Source organism: Caretta caretta, chromosome 2 (assembly GCF_965140235.1).
Source record: "Caretta caretta isolate rCarCar2 chromosome 2, rCarCar1.hap1, whole genome shotgun sequence".
Taxonomy (NCBI): domain Eukaryota; kingdom Metazoa; phylum Chordata; order Testudines; family Cheloniidae; genus Caretta; species Caretta caretta.
Genome location: NC_134207.1, coordinates 22,891,082 through 22,903,712, shown reverse-complemented (window position 1 = coordinate 22,903,712; position 12,631 = coordinate 22,891,082). Strand labels below are relative to the sequence as shown.

General features: G+C 42.1%; 1 protein-coding gene across 4 annotated transcripts in view; it reads right to left on the bottom strand.

Annotated features, from left to right (window-relative positions):
* The window catches only part of ZHX1 (zinc fingers and homeoboxes 1), a 43,254-nt gene that overhangs the window by 13,220 nt on the left and 17,403 nt on the right, over nt 1-12,631 (bottom strand). The window lies entirely within an intron of this gene.

Here is a 12,631-nt window from a genome sequence, read left to right as displayed (position 1 = left end):
TATCTGTGCTATTGAAGTCCTCAAATCGTAGTTTAAAGACTTCAAGGAGGAGAATCCTCCAGCAAGTGACCCGTGCCCCATGCTACAGAGGAAGGCGAAAAACCTCCAGGGCCTCTTCCAATCTGCCCTGGAGGAAAATTCCTTCCCGACCCCAAATATGGTGATCAGCTAAACCCTGAGCATATGGGCAAGATTCATTCTCTGTCCCACAAATATCACTGAAATTCAGGATTTGAAAATTCTATTCCAAACTAGTTTAAATTAATTGCTACACAGGCTTGTTAACTAAAGCGTGCCTGCATGCATCACTGTGCACACTACTGAGAACATGGTTGGTTGAATTACCGCAGAACAAACATGGGCTGAAACAGCAAAGGGACACTAACCAAAATTATGCACTTCAGGCACAGAGATCCTGGTCTATTTCTCAGAAAAGAACGAATGAACAGATACAAAATATATCTACAATTTAAAATATACCAAATTATGCATATTTACATAGATTAAGAAAGAGCAACTTCAGATATTCCTAAAAGGTGCCAAATGATTGAGTTTCATCCTGTGGGCACAGTGCATAGGAAAGTGTCCCACAAACTTCTGCAGAGTGTTGTAATCTCTTTAATTGTTTTCTCCTTGAAATATAGTCAGATGTTAGCTTCTACACAAGAAAATCCTCAGAGACATGAGTTTACAACCAGAGGATTAGAGTCTGACTCTTGAATGTGGTCCTTAGCTTCCAAGGTGGCAGAGTACTCCATTAGAGAAGAATTTGGAGCAGCAATCCATCTTGGCTGTTTCAGATGGCATTACAAAGGGAACAGTATTTAGCAGACCTCAACTGGAAGGACAGTGCCTTCATGAAACAGCTTTAGAGGAAAAAGAGAGAAGAGTATAAATGGAAGAAAGGAATGGAAACTGAAAAAAATGAGGAAGGGAACGAAATATTTGTTCTACATAGTATAGTCACTTGATTCCTTATCCCCCATTTTGAAAAAAAAAAAAATTACCCTTAGCTTCAACCTTTTCTTCAGCGCAAAGGAGAAACAAGTAATTATACTTAGCTGCACATAGAGCTATACACCACACTCAGGTTTTGAAAGAGTACAACACTATTACACTGGTAGCAGCCTGTGGGGTATCAGTTCACCTAATTGTCAGCATCCAGTTATGCACTGCGATTGCTAGCAGAAAGTAGGGTTCCCTTCTGCTGCATAATACAGCACATGAAATCATATATTATAAAGGAAAAAGCTGGCAAAGACACAGTTTGATGAAGTTTATCTTAAGTCGGTTGCTTGTGAATGCACCTGTTTTAAAAGAACTTCTCCTGCTAGAAATGTAAACCTGAGCATATCCTGTCTTTTCAAGGAGTGAACAAAGTCTGTCTGTTTAAAGTATGAAATGTACAGATGTTTACAAATTCTTTTGTTTACTGATTGAGGCCCTGATTCAGGAAAGTACATAAGCATATGCTTAAACACTTTCCTGAACAGAGGTCTAAATCAAATACCTTCTTTTACTGAATCACAACTCCACACGTGCACCTTCTTTGGAATATTTTTCCGTACACATACCTTTTTACTCGGTTTTAAAAAAGAGATTTACACTTGAGAAATCTCTGCTAATGTAATCTTTACATAAGACCCTTCAAAAGAGATGCCAGAGTATCCCTGTAGTGTATATTATATTCAGAGAATTCCTTTCATTAGAATGATAAAAAACGCACTTGAGCATATCCGACATTAGCTTATTTACTTGGATTGGAAAAAAAAGAATGAAATGGGTAGGCTGATAGACTAAAAAATAAATAAAATAAAATGTTAACAGAACATTACAAAATCATATTCCAAAATAATTTCCCCCCTAAATTTAGAACCACGAGATAAAATATAAAACATTTTGAAACACAGTTTACATTTAGAAAAAAAAGAGATGGCAATATTGAAAAATACTTTAATTTGTATTTAAGAGTTTATGGGTAAGTGTCAAAAACACTTAGCCAGTGGCCTACCTCTGCTCCCACTGAAGTCAACAGTAAAACTCCTATGGACTTCAATGGGATCAGTCAAGTTAACTGACTGATTCTGAAACTCGCATCCTACATGTCTAATTTGAGCTCACCCTACTCCCAAAATTTTAGCATGGCCCTTACCTCAACTGTTAATACTGAGCAACTGACTTTCAATGAGACTTAGGATCCCAAGTGCCCAAGTCACTTTTGAAAATGTTACCCTCTTCTAGATCACAAAACATAACAGTTCTTTCACACAGGGCTGCCATAGCCTGGTCTACACTACGGAGTTAGGTTGAATTTAGCCGCGTTAGGTCAAATTTAAAATGAATGCATCTACACAACCAACCTTGTTCCGTCGACCTAAAGGGCTCTTAAAATCCATTTCTGTACTCCTCCCCGGCGAGGGGAGTAGCGCTAAAATCAACCTTACTGGGTTGAATTTGGGGTAGTGCAGACGCAATTCCACAGTATTGGCCTCCGGGAGCTATGCCAGAGTGCTCTAATGTGACCGCTCTAGACAGCACTTTGAATGCCGATGCACTAGCCTGGTACACAGTAAAAGCCCCGGGAAATTTTGAATTTCATTTCCTGTTTGGTCAGCATGGCGAGCTCAGCGGACCATGCAGTCCCCCCAGAATTGCAAACAAGCTCCAGCACGGACCGAAAGGGAGACACTGGATCTGATTGCTGTATGGGGAGAAGAATCTGTGCAGGCCAAACTCCGATCAAAAAGAAGAAATGCTAATATATCTGCCAAAATCGCACAGGGCATGGTGGAGAGAGGCTACAACAGGGACACACAGCAGTGCTGCGTGAAAGTTAAGGAGCTCAGGCAAGCCTACCAGAAGACAAAGGAGACAAACGGTCACTCTGGGTCAGCCCCCCATACATGCTGTTTCTATGATCAGCGACATGGCATTCTAGTGGGGCACCCTACCACTACCCCACCACTGTCCGTGGACACCTGCAAGGGGGGAGTCTCACACAACAGGGAGGAGAATTTTGTGGATGAGGAGGAGGAAGAGGAGAATGCACAGCAGGCAAGCAGTGAATCTGTTCTCCCTGGCAGCCATGACCTTTTCATCACCCTGGAGCCAATACCCTCCCAAGGCGGGATCCCCGACCCTGAAGCCGGAGAAGACAGCTCTGGTGAGTGCACATTTGTAACTACAGTACAGGGTTTAAAAGCAATAGTGTTTAATGTTTGATTTTCCCTGAAGAATTGGGATGCATTCGCAGCCAGTACAGCTACTGGAAAAGTCTGTAAATGTGTCTCAGGATGGAGTGGGAATCCTCCAGGGACATCTCCCTGAAGTTCTCCTGGAGTTACTCTGAAAGCCTTTGCAGAAGGTTTCTGGGGAGGACTGCCTTATTTTGTCCTCCACAGTAGGACACTTTACCACGCCAAGCCAGTAGCAAGTAGTCTGGAATCATTGCAGCACAAAGCATGGCAGCGAATGGTCCTGGGTTTTGGTCGCATTCAAGCAACATTTGGTCTTTATTTTTGAATGCATCCGATGAAGTGAGCTGTAGCTCACGAAAGCTTATGCTCAAATAAATTTGTTAGTCTTTAAGGTGCCACAAGTCCTCCTTTTCTTTTTGCGGATACAGAGTAACATGGCTGCTACTCTGAAACCTCAGGAGAGTGATATCATTCATGGACACATGGTTGAAATAGGGGAATTTTTGTAAGGGAACAGTAAAAGGACCCCGTTCATGCTGGGTTGTTTGCGCTTGGCTAAAAGGGATCATCCCGGAGAATAGCCACGTGGTGGGGGGAGGGGTGAAGGGATCATCCCAGAGAATAGCCATGAGGTGGGGTGGGGGGAGGTGTGTGCTGCACATCCAACCGAAAACCGCAGCTCCTCCTTTAAATGTGAAACCCAATCGCCATTGCTTGCTATGGGAAAGGATGGCACTGCAGTTTGAAACCATTCCCACATGTTATGAAGGCGGAAGAAGCCAACCCCGCGTACCAAAAGGCTTACCATGGCTGCCTGGAAACCGAATTCTGTTGCCCAGCTGTGTGAGATATGTCACCATACCGGCAGGGGCTCAACATAAAAGGCAAAATGCGACCTTGTACCTAAAGCATGTGTGCTGTGAATTGCTTGATTCACTGTGAAAGAGTCTCCCTTTTGTTCTCAGAAATGTAACATCTTAAATTTTACTCTCCCTTTTTATCTCCCCCCAGGTGCAAATGTTTCTATGCTCCCCCTATCATCTCCATCCCTGAGGCTATGGCAGATTAGAAGGCAAAAAAAATGCACTTGTGATGACATATTTTCTGAGCTCATGCAGTCCTCCTGCACTTGATAGGGCATAGCTTAATGCATGGAGGCATTCAGTGGCAGAGGCCAGGAAAGCATTAAGTGAGCGCGAAGAACAGAGGCAGGAAGCGATGCTGAGGCTAATTGTATAACTGCATGCCCTCCTCCCCAAGTTCCATATCCTCCTCACCCAGACGCCCAAGAACACGGGCGGGGGGTGGGGAGGCTCCGAGCACCCAGCCACTCCACTCCAGAGGATGGCTCAACCAACAGAATGCTGTCATTCAAATAATTTTGATTTGTAGTGTGGCTACAATAAGCAATGTGGCCTTGTCCTTTCCTCCTCCCACACCCCACCCCACCCGGGCTACCTTGTCAGTTATCTCACTATTTTTTTTTTAATTAAGAAAGAATGAATGCCTGGTTTCAAAACAATAGTTACTTTATTTCCTTTGCCAGCTGTGATTGAAGGGGGGAGGGTGGTTGGCTTACAGGGAATTAAAATCAACAAAGGGGGTGGGCTTGCACCAAGGAGAAACACACACAGCTGTCACACCGTACCCTGGCCAGTCATGAAACTGGTTTTCAAAGCCTCTCTGATGCGCAGCGCGCCTAGCTGTGCTCTTCTAATTGCCCTGGTGTCTGGCTGCTCAAAATCGGCCACCATGAGATTTGCCTCAACCTCCCACCCCGCCATAAATGTCTCCCCCTTACTCTCACAGATATTATGGTGCACACAGCAAGCGGCAATAACAATGGGAATGTTGGTTGCGCTGAGGTCTAACCTAGTCAGCAAACAGCACCAGCGAGCTTTTAAATGTCCAAAGGCACATTCTACCACCCTTCTGCACTTGCTCAGCCTATAGTTGAGCTGCTCCTTACTACTGTCCGGGCTGCCTCGGTACAGCTTCATGAGCCATGGGAGCAAGGGGTAGGCTGGGTCCCCAAGGATAACTATTGGCATTTCAACATCCCCAACAGTTATTTTCTGGTCTGGGAAGTCAGTCCCTTCTTGCAACTGCTCAAACAGCGCTGAGTTCCTAAAGATGCAAGCGTCATGCACCTTTCCTGGCCATCCCACGTCAATGAGGGTGAAACGTCCCTTGTGATCCACCAGTGCTTGCAGCACCATTGAGAAGTACCCCTTCTGGTTTATATACTGGTTGGCAAGGTGGTCCGGTGCCAAGATAGGGATATGTGTTCCATCTATTGCCCCACCACAGTTAGGAAACCCCATTGCAGCAAAACCATCCAGTATGACCTGCACATTTCCCAGAGTCACTACCCTTAATAGCAGAACGTTAGTGACTGCATTGGCTACTTGGATCACAGCAGTCCCCACAGTAGACTTGCCCACTCCAAATTGATTCCCAGTTGCAGTCAGGCATTGCAAGCTTCCACAGGGCTATCACCACTTGCTTCTCAACTATCAGGGCAGCTCTCATCTTGGTATTTCTGCGCTTCAGGGCAGGGGAAAGCAACGCACAAAGTTCGAGGAAAGTGGCCTTATGCATGCGAAAGTTTCGCAGCTGCTGTGAATCATCCCATACCTGCAACACTATGCGGTCCCACCAATCTGTGGTTGTTTACTGGGCCCAGAATCAGCATTCCACTGTATCAACCAGCCCCACTGCCACCATGATGTCCCAATTGCCACAGCCCATGCTTTCAGGAACATCTGTGTCCATGTCCTCATCACAATTGTCCTCGTGCTAGCATCTCTTAGCCTGGTTCTGCACATACTCCAGGATAATGCACGAGATGTTTACAATGCTCACAACAGCAGTGGTGAGCTGACTGGGCGCGAAACGATTGTCTGCTGTTGCTTTCCACGGAGGGAGGGAAGAAGGGGCGACTAACAACATGTACCCAAAACCACCCTCGACAATGTTTTTGCCCTCTCAGGCATTGGAAGCTTAACCCAGAATTCCAATGGGCAGTGAAGACTGCAGGAACTTGGGATAGCTACCCACAGTGCACTGCTCCATAAGTTGATGCTAGCCCCAGTATTGAGGACACACTCGCTGACTTAATGCGCTTAGTGGGGACATACACAATTGACTGTATAAAATCAATTTCTAAAAATCAACTTCTATAAAACTGACCTAATTTCATAGTGTAGACATTACCCAAAGAGTCTTACCAACATACTGACAGTCCAATTCTCAAGTGGTACATGTTATAAGTGAGTGCAGAATTTAGCCCCAAGTCTCTATTTTGGTTTGCGGTGCCTACATTTAAACATACTATGCCATCCCTCTAGCCTTTTTACCAGGAAAGCAACATGCTTCTTTGTGCAAGCAGTTCTATGAAATAAAGAAAGCTGTGTGCTTACATACCGTCGACCACATTAGATAAGATTTTTTAAAAGGATAAAGTAATTTCAGAAAATCGTATTTATTTTGACACAATGCTGCTAACAGCAGATGAAAATTACTAAAGTCAGTTTTCTAAACGTATCTGGGTGCTTATCTCCCACTGATTTAAATGGGAGTTAGGTGCTTAAATGCCTTAAAAAAAAATCAGGTCTTTTAATCCCTTAAGTTTTACTCATTGCTAAAAACGCCTTACTTTTGTAATTTTACCTTGAACTTTCAGGTTTGAGCCACAGTCCTGGAAAGATTTACACATGTGCTTAATTTTATGCACTACGAATAATCCCACTGACTTCAAAGTTACAGCATATGAAAAATCCTTGCAGGTTCACAGCCTTCAACCTTAACTGTTAAAGCTGAAGGAGAAATTGCTGAGAAAAATTACGTTCAGAAAACTGAAAACAAAAAAGTAAATTGTTCACATTACCAGTTAACCCTTTCCTATTATTTTAAGTGTCAAAAAGTTCTCAGTTAATGTCAAAAGTTGGGTGAACGGTGAAGCTGCATATAAATATTTTCGAAACAGACAGAAGCCTGCTGCCTCCTACAGGTAAGAAGCTGAGGGAAAATAAAATGGGAATTACAGAGGAAATCTATTTAAAGGGGGGGAGGGAATCACATTTCTATCGGAATTTTTATCTGGTCATTCAACAAGAAACAGCTTACATTGCAAGAAATGAAGATTTCTTTCCTCCCTGTGTTCATACTGTTTACTTTGTGAATAATCATGTCTCCCTGCTCATATGGAACTTTCACCTAGCATGGGCTGAGAGAATTTAAAAAAAACAAACAAAAACAAGAAACAAACCAACCCAAAATGTGATTGTAAAAACAGAAACGTTAGTATGTGACTCAGGAGGCGCTGAAGTACCTGAAACTACTTTTCACTTTTTGTTTTAATTTACCAGCTGTCAAGTTGCCTATAACATTTCAACTTGTCAATCCTGAGTAGTAGGATTCCTTACACTTCCTGTATTTTCATGGTTTAATAGTATCGATGATCACCAGGCTGGTCATCTTTTATCAATTATTGATGGGCTGAATTAATTGTCTTTAGTTTTCTCTTATATTGGCAATTCCTCCAGGTGTTCTGCCTGCCTGGCTCTGAGGACACTATTGCTTAAAGATGAAGTACAAAGTAAAACTGAAAACTGAATCAAGGGCCAGAAATTTTCACAAAATTCCCCCTCTAACAGAGCTCTGGCCCTGATTCAACAAGCTGCTTAAGCACATGAATTGACTTCAGTGGGACTACTCATGCTTGAAGTTAGCCATGTGCTCAAGTTTCTTGCTGAATTAGGAGGCCTCTAGGGACCTTTCACACTTACAGCATAAATTCTTAAAAGTTAAAATGTTTTTTCTGTACTGAATGTCAGTTAGTGGGGCACTCTGCGCATATTTCCAAGTTTATTGCAATTTTCATTTTCATTTTCCCCACTCACCATTAATAGAAACTTTATCTAAATTGAAATTTTCATGAAATGTAAGAGAAGTTGCACCAATTAAGAAGTGAAAATAACTTTTTGTTTCATAAGCCGCAATATTAGTCAATCAGCAATGTGGTGTCATCTCAGGCAAGGAGTTTATTTTTAGAAGACTTGCCAATGACATCCTGAATCTCAAATTTGAACATGGGATAAGAAACCACAACACTCCCATATTTAAAAAACAAAAACAAAAAAAACCCCAAAAGCGCTCCCCTTTTCCCCCCAAAAAACAAAGCAAAGAAAAAAATTAAGTAAAAAAAGCTAAGCAGTGTTGTATGTAAGAGTCATATTGATATATATGGACCTATTTTTTTAGTGTTCTGTTCAATTTGTTGATCATTGTCATGCATCTTTTTTCATTTCTTTACACTAACAATAACACCCCAGATTCACAAACTGCTGTATTTTGTAATGAACAGATGTTTGTGCTCTCTAATTAAGCATGGTTGCAGGATTCATAGAGCTGCAGAGCCTTTATGCACACCATTAGAAACCTAGATAGCTGGGTATGCAATGACTGGGAGAAACTCATAGTGACTTGCCTGCCTGGTGCGAAGGTTGCGGATCTCTCGAGACATCTAGATAGCCTTGTGTGTAGTGCTGGGGATGAACCAGTGGTCGTGGCACATGTAGGTACCAATGACATAGGGAAGGACAGGAGAGAGGTTTTGGAGGCCAAATTTAGGCTGCTAGGTAAGAGACTGAAGTCCAGGACCTCCATGGTAGCATTCTTTCAAATGCTTCCAGTTCCACATGCAGGGCCAGTTGGACAGGCAGAACTGCAGGGTCTCAAAGCATGGATGAGATGATGGTGTAGGGAGGAGGGGTTTAGATTTATTAGGAATCGGAGAAACTTTTGGGAAAGGGGGAGCCTATACAGGAAGGATGGGCTCCATCTAAACCAAAATGGAACTAGATTGCTGGCGCTTAAAATAAAAAATGTCGTAGAGCAGTTTTTAAACTAAGGGCTGGGAGGAGCCAGCAAGTGCGGAGGAGCATGTGGTTCGGACAGGAACATCCTTTAGGGGAGGATCTCTACATGGAAATTCCTTATGTCCTAATAAGGAGGAGAGGATGGAAGATAAAATACAGGTAGGATCTGATGAGAAACAGTCAAAAGAAAAAAAATCCCATTCAATTACATCATGTAATGGCAGACAGCTAAAAAGTGACAAGTTTTTCAAGTGCTTATATACCAATGCTAGAAGTCTAAATAATAAGATGGGCGAACTAGAGTGCCTTGTATTACATGAGGATATTGATATAATAGACATTGCAGAAACTTGGTGGAATGAGGATAATCAATGGGACACAGTAATACCAGGGTACAAAATATATTGGAAGGACAGAACAGGTCGTGTTAGTGCGGGAGTTGCACTATATGTGAAGGAAAGCATAGAGTCAAATGAATTAAAAATCTTAAATGAACCAAACCATACCATAGAATCTCTATGGATAGTAATTCCATGCTTGAATAATAAGAATATAGCAGTAGGGATATATTACAGACCACCTGACCAGGATGGTGATGGTGGCTGTGAAATGCTCAGGTAGATTAGAGAGGCTATTAAAATAAAAAACTGAAAATAAAATAAAAAACTGAATATTAATGGCGGATTTCAACTATCCCCATACTGACTGGGTACATATCACCTCAGGTAAGGGATGCAGAGATAAAGTTTCTGACACCTTAAATGACTGCTTCTTGGAGCAGCTAGTCCTGGAACCCACAAGAGGAGAGGCAATTCTTGATTTAGTCCTAAATGGAGTACAGGATCTGGTCCAAGAGGTGAATATAGCTGGATCGCTTGGTAATAGTAACCATTATATAATTAAATTTAACATTCCTGTGGCGGGGAAAACACCACAGCGGCCCAACACTGTAGCATTTAATTTCAGAAAGGGGAACTACACAAAAATGAGGAGGTTAGTTAAACAGAAATTAAAATGCACAGCACCAAAAGTAAAACCCCTGCAAGCTGCATGGAAACTTTTTAAAGACACCATAATAGAGGCTCAACTTAAATGTATACTTCAAATTAAAAAACTTAGTAAGAGAACCAAAAAAGAGCCACCATGGCTAAACAAAGTAAAAGAAGCAGTGAGAGGCAAAAAGGCATCCTTTCAAAAGTGGAAGTTAAATCCTAGTGAGGAAAATAAAAAGGATCATAAACTCTGGCAAATTAAGTATAAAAATATAATTAGGAAGGCCAAAAAAGAATGTGAAGAACAGCTAGCCAAAGACTCAAAAAGTAATAAAAAAAATTTTTTTTAAGTACATCAGAAGCAGGAGGCCTGCTAAACAACCAGTGGGGCCACTGGACGATCAAGCTGCTAAAGGAGAACTCAAGGACGATAAGACCACTGCGGAGAAACTAAATGAATTCTTTGCATCAGTCTTCACGGTTGAGGATGTGAGGGAGATTCCCAAACCTGAGCCATTCTTTTTAGGTGACAAATCTGAGGAACTGTCCCAGATGGAGGTGTCAGAGGAGATTTTGGAACAAATTGAAAAACTAAACAGTAATAACTCACCAGGATCAGATGCTATTCACCCAAGAGTTCTGAAGGAACTCAAATGTGAAACTGGAGGACTACTAACTGTTGTCCGTAATTTATCATTTAAATCAGCTTCTGTACCAAATGACTGGAGGATAGTTAATGTGATGCCAACTTTTAAAAAGGGCTCCAGAGGTGACCCCGGCAATTACAACCAGTAAGCTTGACTTCAGTACCGGGCTAACTGATTGAAACTATAGTAAAGAACAAAATTGTCAGACACATAGATGAACATAATTTGTTGGGGAAGAGTCAACATGGTTTTTGTAAAGGGAAATCATGCCTCACCAATCTACTAGAATTCTTTGAGGGGGTCAATAAGCATGTGGACAAGGGGGATCCAGTGGATATAGTGTACTTAGATTTTTCAGAGAGCCTTTGACAAGGTCCCTGACCCAAGGCTCTTAAGCAAAGTAAGCTATTATGGGATAAGAGGAAAGGTCCTCTCGTGGACTGCTAACTGGTTAAAAGATAGGAAACAAAGGGTAGGAATAAATGGTCAGTTTTCAGAATGGAGAGAGGTAAATAGTGGTGTCCCCCAGGGGTCTGTATTGGGCCCAGTCCTATTCAACATATTCATAAACGATCTGGAAAAAGGGATAAACAATGAGGTGGCAAAATTTGCAGATGATACAAAACTACTCAAGATAGCTAAGTTCCAGGCAGACTGCGAAGAGCTACAAAAGGATCTCATAAAACTGCGTGACTGGGCAACAAAATGGCAGTTGATAAATGCAAAGTAATGCACATTGGAAAACATAATTCCAACTATACATATAAAATGATGGGGTCTAAATTAGCTGTTACCACTCAAGAAAGAGATCTTGGAGTCATTGTGGATAGTTCTCTGAAAACATCCACTCAATGTGCAGCGGCAGTCAAAAAAGCGAACAGAATGTTGGCACTCATTAAGAAAGGGATAGATAATAAGAGAAAATATCATAGTGCCTCTATATAAATCCATGGTACACCTACATCTTGAATACTGTGTGCAGATGTGGTTGTCTCATCTCAAAAAAGATATATCGGATTTGGAAAAGGTTCAGAAAAGGGCAACAAAAATGATTAGGGGTCTGGAACAGCTGATGTATGAGGAGAGATTAATAAGAGTGGGACTTTTTCCAGCTTGGAAAAGGCGACTGAGGGGGGATATGATAGAGGTCTATAAAATCATGACTGGTGTGGAGAAAGTAAATAAGGAAGTGTTATTTACTCCTTCTCATAACACAAGAACTAAGGGCCACCAAATGAAATTAATAGGCAGCAGGTTTAAAACAAACAAAAGAAAGTACTTTTTTACACAACACAGAGTCAACCTGGGAATTCCTTGCCAGAGGATGTTGTGAAGGCCAAGACTATAACAGGGTTCAAAAAAGAACTAGATAAATTCATGGAGGATAGGTCCATTGATGGCTATTAGCCAGGATGGGCAGGGATGGTGTCCCTAGCCTTTGTTTGCCAGAAGCTGGGAATGGGTTACAGGGGATGGATCACTTGAAGATTACCTGTTCTGTCCATTCCCTCTGGGGCACCTGGCATTGGCCACTGTTGGCAGACAGGATACTGGGCTAGATGGGCCTTTGGTATGGCTGTTCTTATGTTCTTAGCACAAGCAGTAAGGGATTGCCAAGCCACCACCTGAACTGTGATGAGACTGGGGGCTAGGAGCCTAATAGATAAAGCCCCTTGGAGGCAATGGAAAGACTCATTCATTTTAATGGTCAGGCCCCATAAGAGCAGCTTCTCTTTCTTTTTCTTTTTCCCCTTCCCCACAGAGTTTAGGGCCAGAAGGGATAATTACATCATCCAGTCTGTATTTTTTTAAAAGAAAAATGAATAGAAGAAAGTCCTTCATGTGCAACTATATTCTAGACAGCAGTAGAATGTGGACATCAGGATTGTTGGGTCCATTCCTGGCTTTGGTAA